The sequence below is a fragment of the Chondrus crispus genome, genomic scaffold, assembly GCF_000350225.1.
Source record: "Chondrus crispus Stackhouse genomic scaffold, scaffold_261, whole genome shotgun sequence".
NCBI classification, from domain to species: Eukaryota; Rhodophyta; class Florideophyceae; order Gigartinales; family Gigartinaceae; genus Chondrus; species Chondrus crispus.
In genome coordinates this window covers 61503-68297 of record NW_005179137.1, presented here as the reverse complement: position 1 = coordinate 68297, position 6795 = coordinate 61503, and positions in this window count along the sequence as shown.

Below are 6795 nucleotides of genomic sequence, written 5' to 3'. Positions count from 1 at the left end.
ATCGACCATTTCAAGGGGAAGTGTTTGACGGAGACGGAGGCAAGTGAGAAAAGTCGCACAAGGACGCAATGGTACGGCGTGGTCGACGGGATGCACAGACTTGTTGCTATCCTCGAGCTCATCGACGAGCTACCTGCGCAATGGAGTGGATTCTCTTGGAGTGTGACCATATTGAGTGGTGGTCATAACGTGCAAGTGTTGCGGCAACTTGCACGCCATCAAAACAGGAAGCATGCCCCTAGTTATTACATTGAAACGACCTTTTACGATACTCTTTGTGGTCTGCGAGAGGAGGCGGCTCGTTTGAAAGCGGAAAAAACGGCCGAACACCGACAGCAAAGCAAATCGCCTGTGCTTACGATGGTTGTGCTCATCAGAAGGAGAGCACCTTGAAACAAACTGCTACTACTGCGCTGCGACTGTCGCAGAGAGTAGTCAACACGATCGGAGAGATTGTTACATCTGAACATCTCGATCTCATCGCATCACCATGCACGCTAAGTGGTGTCGTGAGACCGTCCAAATCCCCGCACGAGCAACACGGACTATCAAGTATTTCGCAACTTCATTCACATCAGCTCACTTAATTCTTGCATCCCATTCATGAATGCTTCTGGTGCAGATGGCGAGCTTGCTCAGGTAAATACATTGTATCGTGTACGTGACATGTGCAGATTGCACAACTTCAAACCTGTATCATACAAAGTAGTTGGAGAGCAGTTTCAGAAGGCCAAGGCTGCTTTGCAGGAAGCAAGAAAATTCGAAGAACTATTGGAGACAGATAAGTGGCCAAGTGAAATGGAGACAACGAAAGCGAATTTACTATGCACAACCAAATTCGATATAGCAGTGCTCACTAACAAGGGAAACGACAGAGCAATACTGGATGTTATTCTAGAACTGTATCGCCGAACTTGTCCCCAGATCGCCTCACTCAAGGAAGAGAAGTACAAGGCCAAGTATGTTACAACCCCTGCCCCATCACCTGCTATAAACAGTACACCAGGTATCCAAGCTTCCGGCCCCCATACGTCCACGGCCGCTGCTCATACAGAGGGCAACGGTACGCTGGAGGGTACTGCTGATGAAGGAAATGAGATAATGCCGGCTATACCCGATGATCCACATATATCCGCCGACGAGAAAGATCCAGCTGAACAGAATACTGCCGATCCTCCGCCAGCTGCATATGCTAAGTCGGCTGCTCCTCAAAGCGAGGCCTCAGAACGACTTAAGACATGTGTCAATTACACGGACGATAGGGAGGTTTTCATGATGAAAAGGAGAGACTTCCTGAAGCAACTTGGCATAGAAGCATATCAAATGAAATGGCAGGAATACTATGGATCCGTGAGAACGGACAAATGCCCATTGTTCGATCTACTGTGTACAGACCCTCCGTACGGTACGCCATCATGCCGGTCAGGTGCAGGAAACGGTTATGATAATGTCGTCGACACCACGGAAATGAAGGCCGTCGCAGAACTATCACGAAGTATACTGAAACTCGGTGGATGGGTGTTTATATTCACATCAATACAGTACTTTAGTAGATGGTACAATGCGTTTAAGGAAACGGGTTTCAGCGGACCTCAGTACCCTTACGTCATCATGAAGGACACCAAGACGTTGCAAGAATATCGAGGGGACGTCTTCCCTCAGAACGCCTGTGAATTTGGCATGTTCGCTAAGACACCAGGGCATCGACCGGATGGGTTCAAGGTAGATTTACGGAGCCCCTACCATGTTTTGCAGGCCCCAGAGAAACGGAAGTTTGCGGCAATGTCTAGGGTACCAGTTACTTCTAACAAGTTACTCAAGCCTGGAACGAGATCACCCATTCTGACGGAGGAGAAAAATCCTAATCTCTTAGCTGAGCTTATGTCAACGTTCTGTCCAGACAACGGTCATGTTCTGGACATTTACGGTGGTACTCTTTCTACGGCAACTTCTTGCATTCGGACAAACAGAAAGTGCACTGTAGTGGAGGCAGATGCTGAGCGATATCGTTTCGCCCATGAACGGCTTCGTTTAATCGCCCAAAACCACTGCGGTCTATCAGAAGCTACTAATGCGCCAATGAAGAGGTCATGTAAAGATCCTTCTTCCGTACCATCCTTCGTGACAAGAAACTCCATCACGAGCGATACTAATAACTTGTCCGACAATGTCCTGTTATTACGTGATATGAGAAAACCTGAAAGCGGTATTGCTGATAGTGGGGAAGAGCCCTCAATGGCTGTACAGGCAGCTACAACCGGGGGATCTAATGCGTCGTTCCTGGAAGCTGTGAAACCGGGAAGTACCGTGCGATTGATGGTGTCCGGGAAGGTGGTAGGGACCGGTACTCTTCAACTCCCTCCGGGCGATTCTTCGAAGTTCTACAGAAGGCTGCACAGACACGAGCTCAAAGATGTTGAGAGAGATGGCGAGTGCCTAGTTGCTGTGTTCCGTGTGTCAATTCTACCTGAGTCGAGGAGTGTGAAGTACCCTTACAATTTCAAAGGACAGGAGGCAGTCCCGGACAATCTGCGTGATATAGGTAGCGCCTTCTGCGCCTGGGGCCTGCACAGTATGGCGCTCTTCAATGATGCGATTGTTACTCACTCGTCGGTACAGAACACATAGTACTCATGTAAAAGGCTGTACTGTTCTTCACGTCGGGCTTCGCAAACCATATTCACCGTATCAACTCTTATCTGTCTTACGCTCACCACAGAGTGGCACGCTGTCGTATCACGCACTATTCGTGCATCGTCGCATTGCAGACATTCTGCCGTTTATAAGCAGCAGGCAGTAGCACAAAAGGCTGAACTCTTCTTCACATCGGGCTCTGCCAAGCGTCATATCCACTTTGTCGAAGTCTATATAATAGACACACACCCCCCGCAACGCCCACCTTCTCAACCATCACCGCCGACCACCAACCAACACCAAGATGCCGTCAGAGGATGGCTGGTGGCGGGTACTGCATGACATAGTCGGGGTAGTGAGGGATGGGATGGCGTGGAATAGATACTGGGCGGGGGTGTGACGGTTGTTGGTGGTGATGGCGAGGAAGGGAATGCTGGTGTTTAGCTTGGAGTTGGCGGCGAGGGGGGGTGGACGTGACGATACGGGTCATCGTAGTGGGTCGGGGAGGCTTGAAGTGGGCCACAATCGCCAACTTCGAGCAAGTCCAGACAGAATTTAGGATTAAATTCTGTCGGCAGATTGTGAACAGGTATCCAATTTTTATATAACATAAATTGTACTGCAATTCCCAAGTAAAATTGTATGATAATTTTTTTGATTTGGCCTATACAGAACCCCCCATCCCCCAGATTTAGAGAGTACATGTTGGACGATAACTTCTAAACTATTTTGGTTTGTCCACTTCTGGTTTCTGCATATCACTACTACTGCTCTAAGCTTTACAACCATATAAAAATATCTGGAATCCGAAGGGGTGCCCGTGGTACTGTTTGGTATCCCAAATTCTGGTTACCATCAAACCAGTGTTATTGTCACACCCCATCATAATCATGGGATCAAAATCAAGTCCAAGAACATCAGCAACCACTTGACGCAACCAAGTCGCCTCCTAACACCCTTCACATAGTGCAATGTACTCAGCCTCACACGTCGAAGTTGCAACCACAGTCTGTTTCCGGGAACTCCAATTGATCGCTCCACCGCAGAACTTGAAAACATATCCGCTGCTCGACTTGCGAGAGTCTGAACAACCGGCCCAGTCAGCATCACTGAAGCCGAACAACTCCGGCGATTTGGATTTATTGTCAAATACGATTCCTAAGTTTCGAGTCCCTTGCACGTATCGCATTACTCGTTTTACACTTGCCCAGTGTGACTCACATGGGTTGGCAGAATGCTGAGAAAGCTTTCCAATCGCATATGCCCTGTCTGGACGAGTGCCAACCATCAAGTACATCAGGGATCCTACTGCCTCACGATACGGTGCATTTGTTTCGGAGTCGTTTTCTGTTGAAAGCGTGGTTGTGTGACCTTGTTCCATTGGTGTCAGAGAGAGGTTACACGTTGACATTCGAAAACGTTCAAGCACTTTTGATGCATGCTTAGTTTGAGTGAGACTCAACGTCTTGGCTGTGCGATCCCTTTGAATTTCAAGACCCATGCAGACTTTTGCTTCACCAAGGTCTTTCATCTCAAACCGTTTATTAAGCTCCCCCTTCATCCATTTGATGGCATCGATATCACTACCAGCGAGTAACAAGTCATCGACATAAAGTGCAATCAGCATGATAGTGTTACCGATGCGTTTAATGTAGAGACAAGGATCACTACGCGATGTCTCGAATCCCAATTCACCGAGTAAGAAATCATCCCCTTTGGCATGCCATTGACGATGTGCTTGTTTAAGACCGTAAAGTGCTTTCAAAAGTTTACACACGTGATCCTTTTGCTTTTGTCAATGCACCCTTCGGGTTGCTCCATGTAGATGTCTTCATCCAAGTCGCCGTTCAAAAACGCAGTTACGACATCCATCTGATGAAGTTCGAGGTCATAATGAGCAACTAAGGCAAGAAGTAGGCGAATAGTGGTAAACTTTATGACGGGGGCAAATGTCTCAGTATAGTCAAGACCTTGCACTTGCTGGAATCCTCGAGCAACAAGTCTGGCTTTTGCACTTTCAACTATATTGCCATTTGCATCAGGCAGTTGCTTGACATTGAAAACCCATCTAGATGTCAAGATGTTTGACGCCTCAGATCGAGGAACAAGTTTTCAAGTCCGATTCTTGGTCTGCGAGGCAAGTTCTTTGTCAATGCCGGTCTGCCGAAATGCGGCTCTAGGACCGTTGGTTGCCTGGTTGAAAGTCTTGGGACCTTCAATAGCGACATGCGCATGTGAAAGAAGAGCAGCTGCAAAGTTGCTCCTCCACTATGATGCGGGAGGTCTGCTGACTCGAGACGATCTTCGTACAGCTGGAGTCGGAGTTGGAGGAGTGACATTCGGAGTTTCGACAGCAGTTGGTACATCATCTTCATTTTCATCATTCTCACTTACAGAATGAGCGCCATCGTTTTCAAGAACCTCCTCCGAAACTTCGTCTTCTTCAGAACCAACCTCATCCGTATTTGGGGTATCAGCTGTATTCCCATTGTCGCCACCGAGCAATACAACGTCAACATCAGAGTTGATTGAATCACTTTCGTGTGCAGGAATGTCATGCATCCCACATGTCGATTCATCAAACTTGACATCCCGTGACACAACAATTTTATTCAACTCTCCGTCCCAAAGTTTGTATGCCTTACTGCATTGCGAGTACCCAAGAAACATCGCTTCACGCGCTCGCACGTCCGGCTTACGGAGCTCTAATTTTGGTAATGTATACCAACATTTTGATCTAAATACTCGCAAATGGCCAACATTTGGAGTAGAATTCATCCAAATGTGGTGCGGGGTTGTATTAACGGGCAAAGCGCGTGAAGTAACTCGATTGCGTACATATACCGAAGTGGCAAGCGCCTCGGCCCAGAATCGCTTACTGACCTGTTTCTGAGAAAGCATAGAGCGGAAAAGATCAATCAAAGTTCGATTTAAACGTTCAGCAACACCGTTTTGTTCAGGGGTGTACGCCGTTGTGAGTTGGTGCTGCATACTGTTTAAATCTAAATGCGACTTGAGTTCCGTCGACAAGTACTCTCCCCCTCGATCAGTGCGAAGCACCTTTACTTTGCGACCAGTGTGGGTTTGAGCCAACTTTTCATACAACTTGTATTTTGCAAACGCCTCAGATTTATTTCTCATCGTGTACACAAAAACCCAGTTGGAGTGATCATCTACAAATGTAATGAAGTATCTCGAGCCACCAATGGACTGTACTTCGAGCGGACCGCAGACATCAGAATGTACCAAGTCAAGACAGTTCTTTGCTCGAGACGATGATCGCTGTTTTGGGATTACTGATCGCGTTGCTTTCCCGAACACACACGCAGGACAAATGAGAGGGTGATTGTCAGACTTCGGATTCATTGCACTGATGACATCGCTTTGACGAACGTTGATGCCACTTACCACATTATTGTGAATCATTGATGCAATTCCTTGTACAATAACATGGGCCATGCGTTCATGTAGCGTCTGAAGGGTAACTAAGTGAGCAGAAAAGATTTCATTCATGACGTCAAGTATGTACAAATCCCCAACTTGGCTCGCTGTGGCAACTACAGTTGGTCCTGCAGTAACGCGGCATTTCTCATTTTCAAATGACACTTGCAAACCCTTCGAAACCATTTGGCTAACAGACAGTAGCGAGTATCCGAAATCAGGGACATGCAAAACGTTTGACAATTTGTAAGGATGTGGACTACCGTTGACGTTCAACATGAATTCTACCTCGCCGCGACCAGCGACATTAGCTCTAGCCCTCGTGCTCATCTCGACTGATCCAGATTGCTTCTGTTCATAAGTAACGAACAAAGAGCGATCAAACGTAATGTGAGCGCTGCAACCGGAATCGACAAGCCATGACCCTGCGTTTGCAGCCCTCTTTTCTAGAATGGGAAGTCGAAAGCAAGCAAGTAAAGTCACTCTCCGCAAAGGCAGCTGTGGAATTGTCATCTCGAGAAAAAAATGCACTTGGCTTTAAGCCAGTGTTGCGTGACCGAAACCCATCTGGCGGTGCAGGTCGGCGCCCATTCACGTCCTTGCCCCAGCAACGCGCTGCAGTATGCCCATGTCTATTGCAATTCGTACATTTCATATCGCGTCGAATAGGCATACGATTGACAAGTGCAGGTGGATGTGGTGATGAAGCAGAAGCGGTCT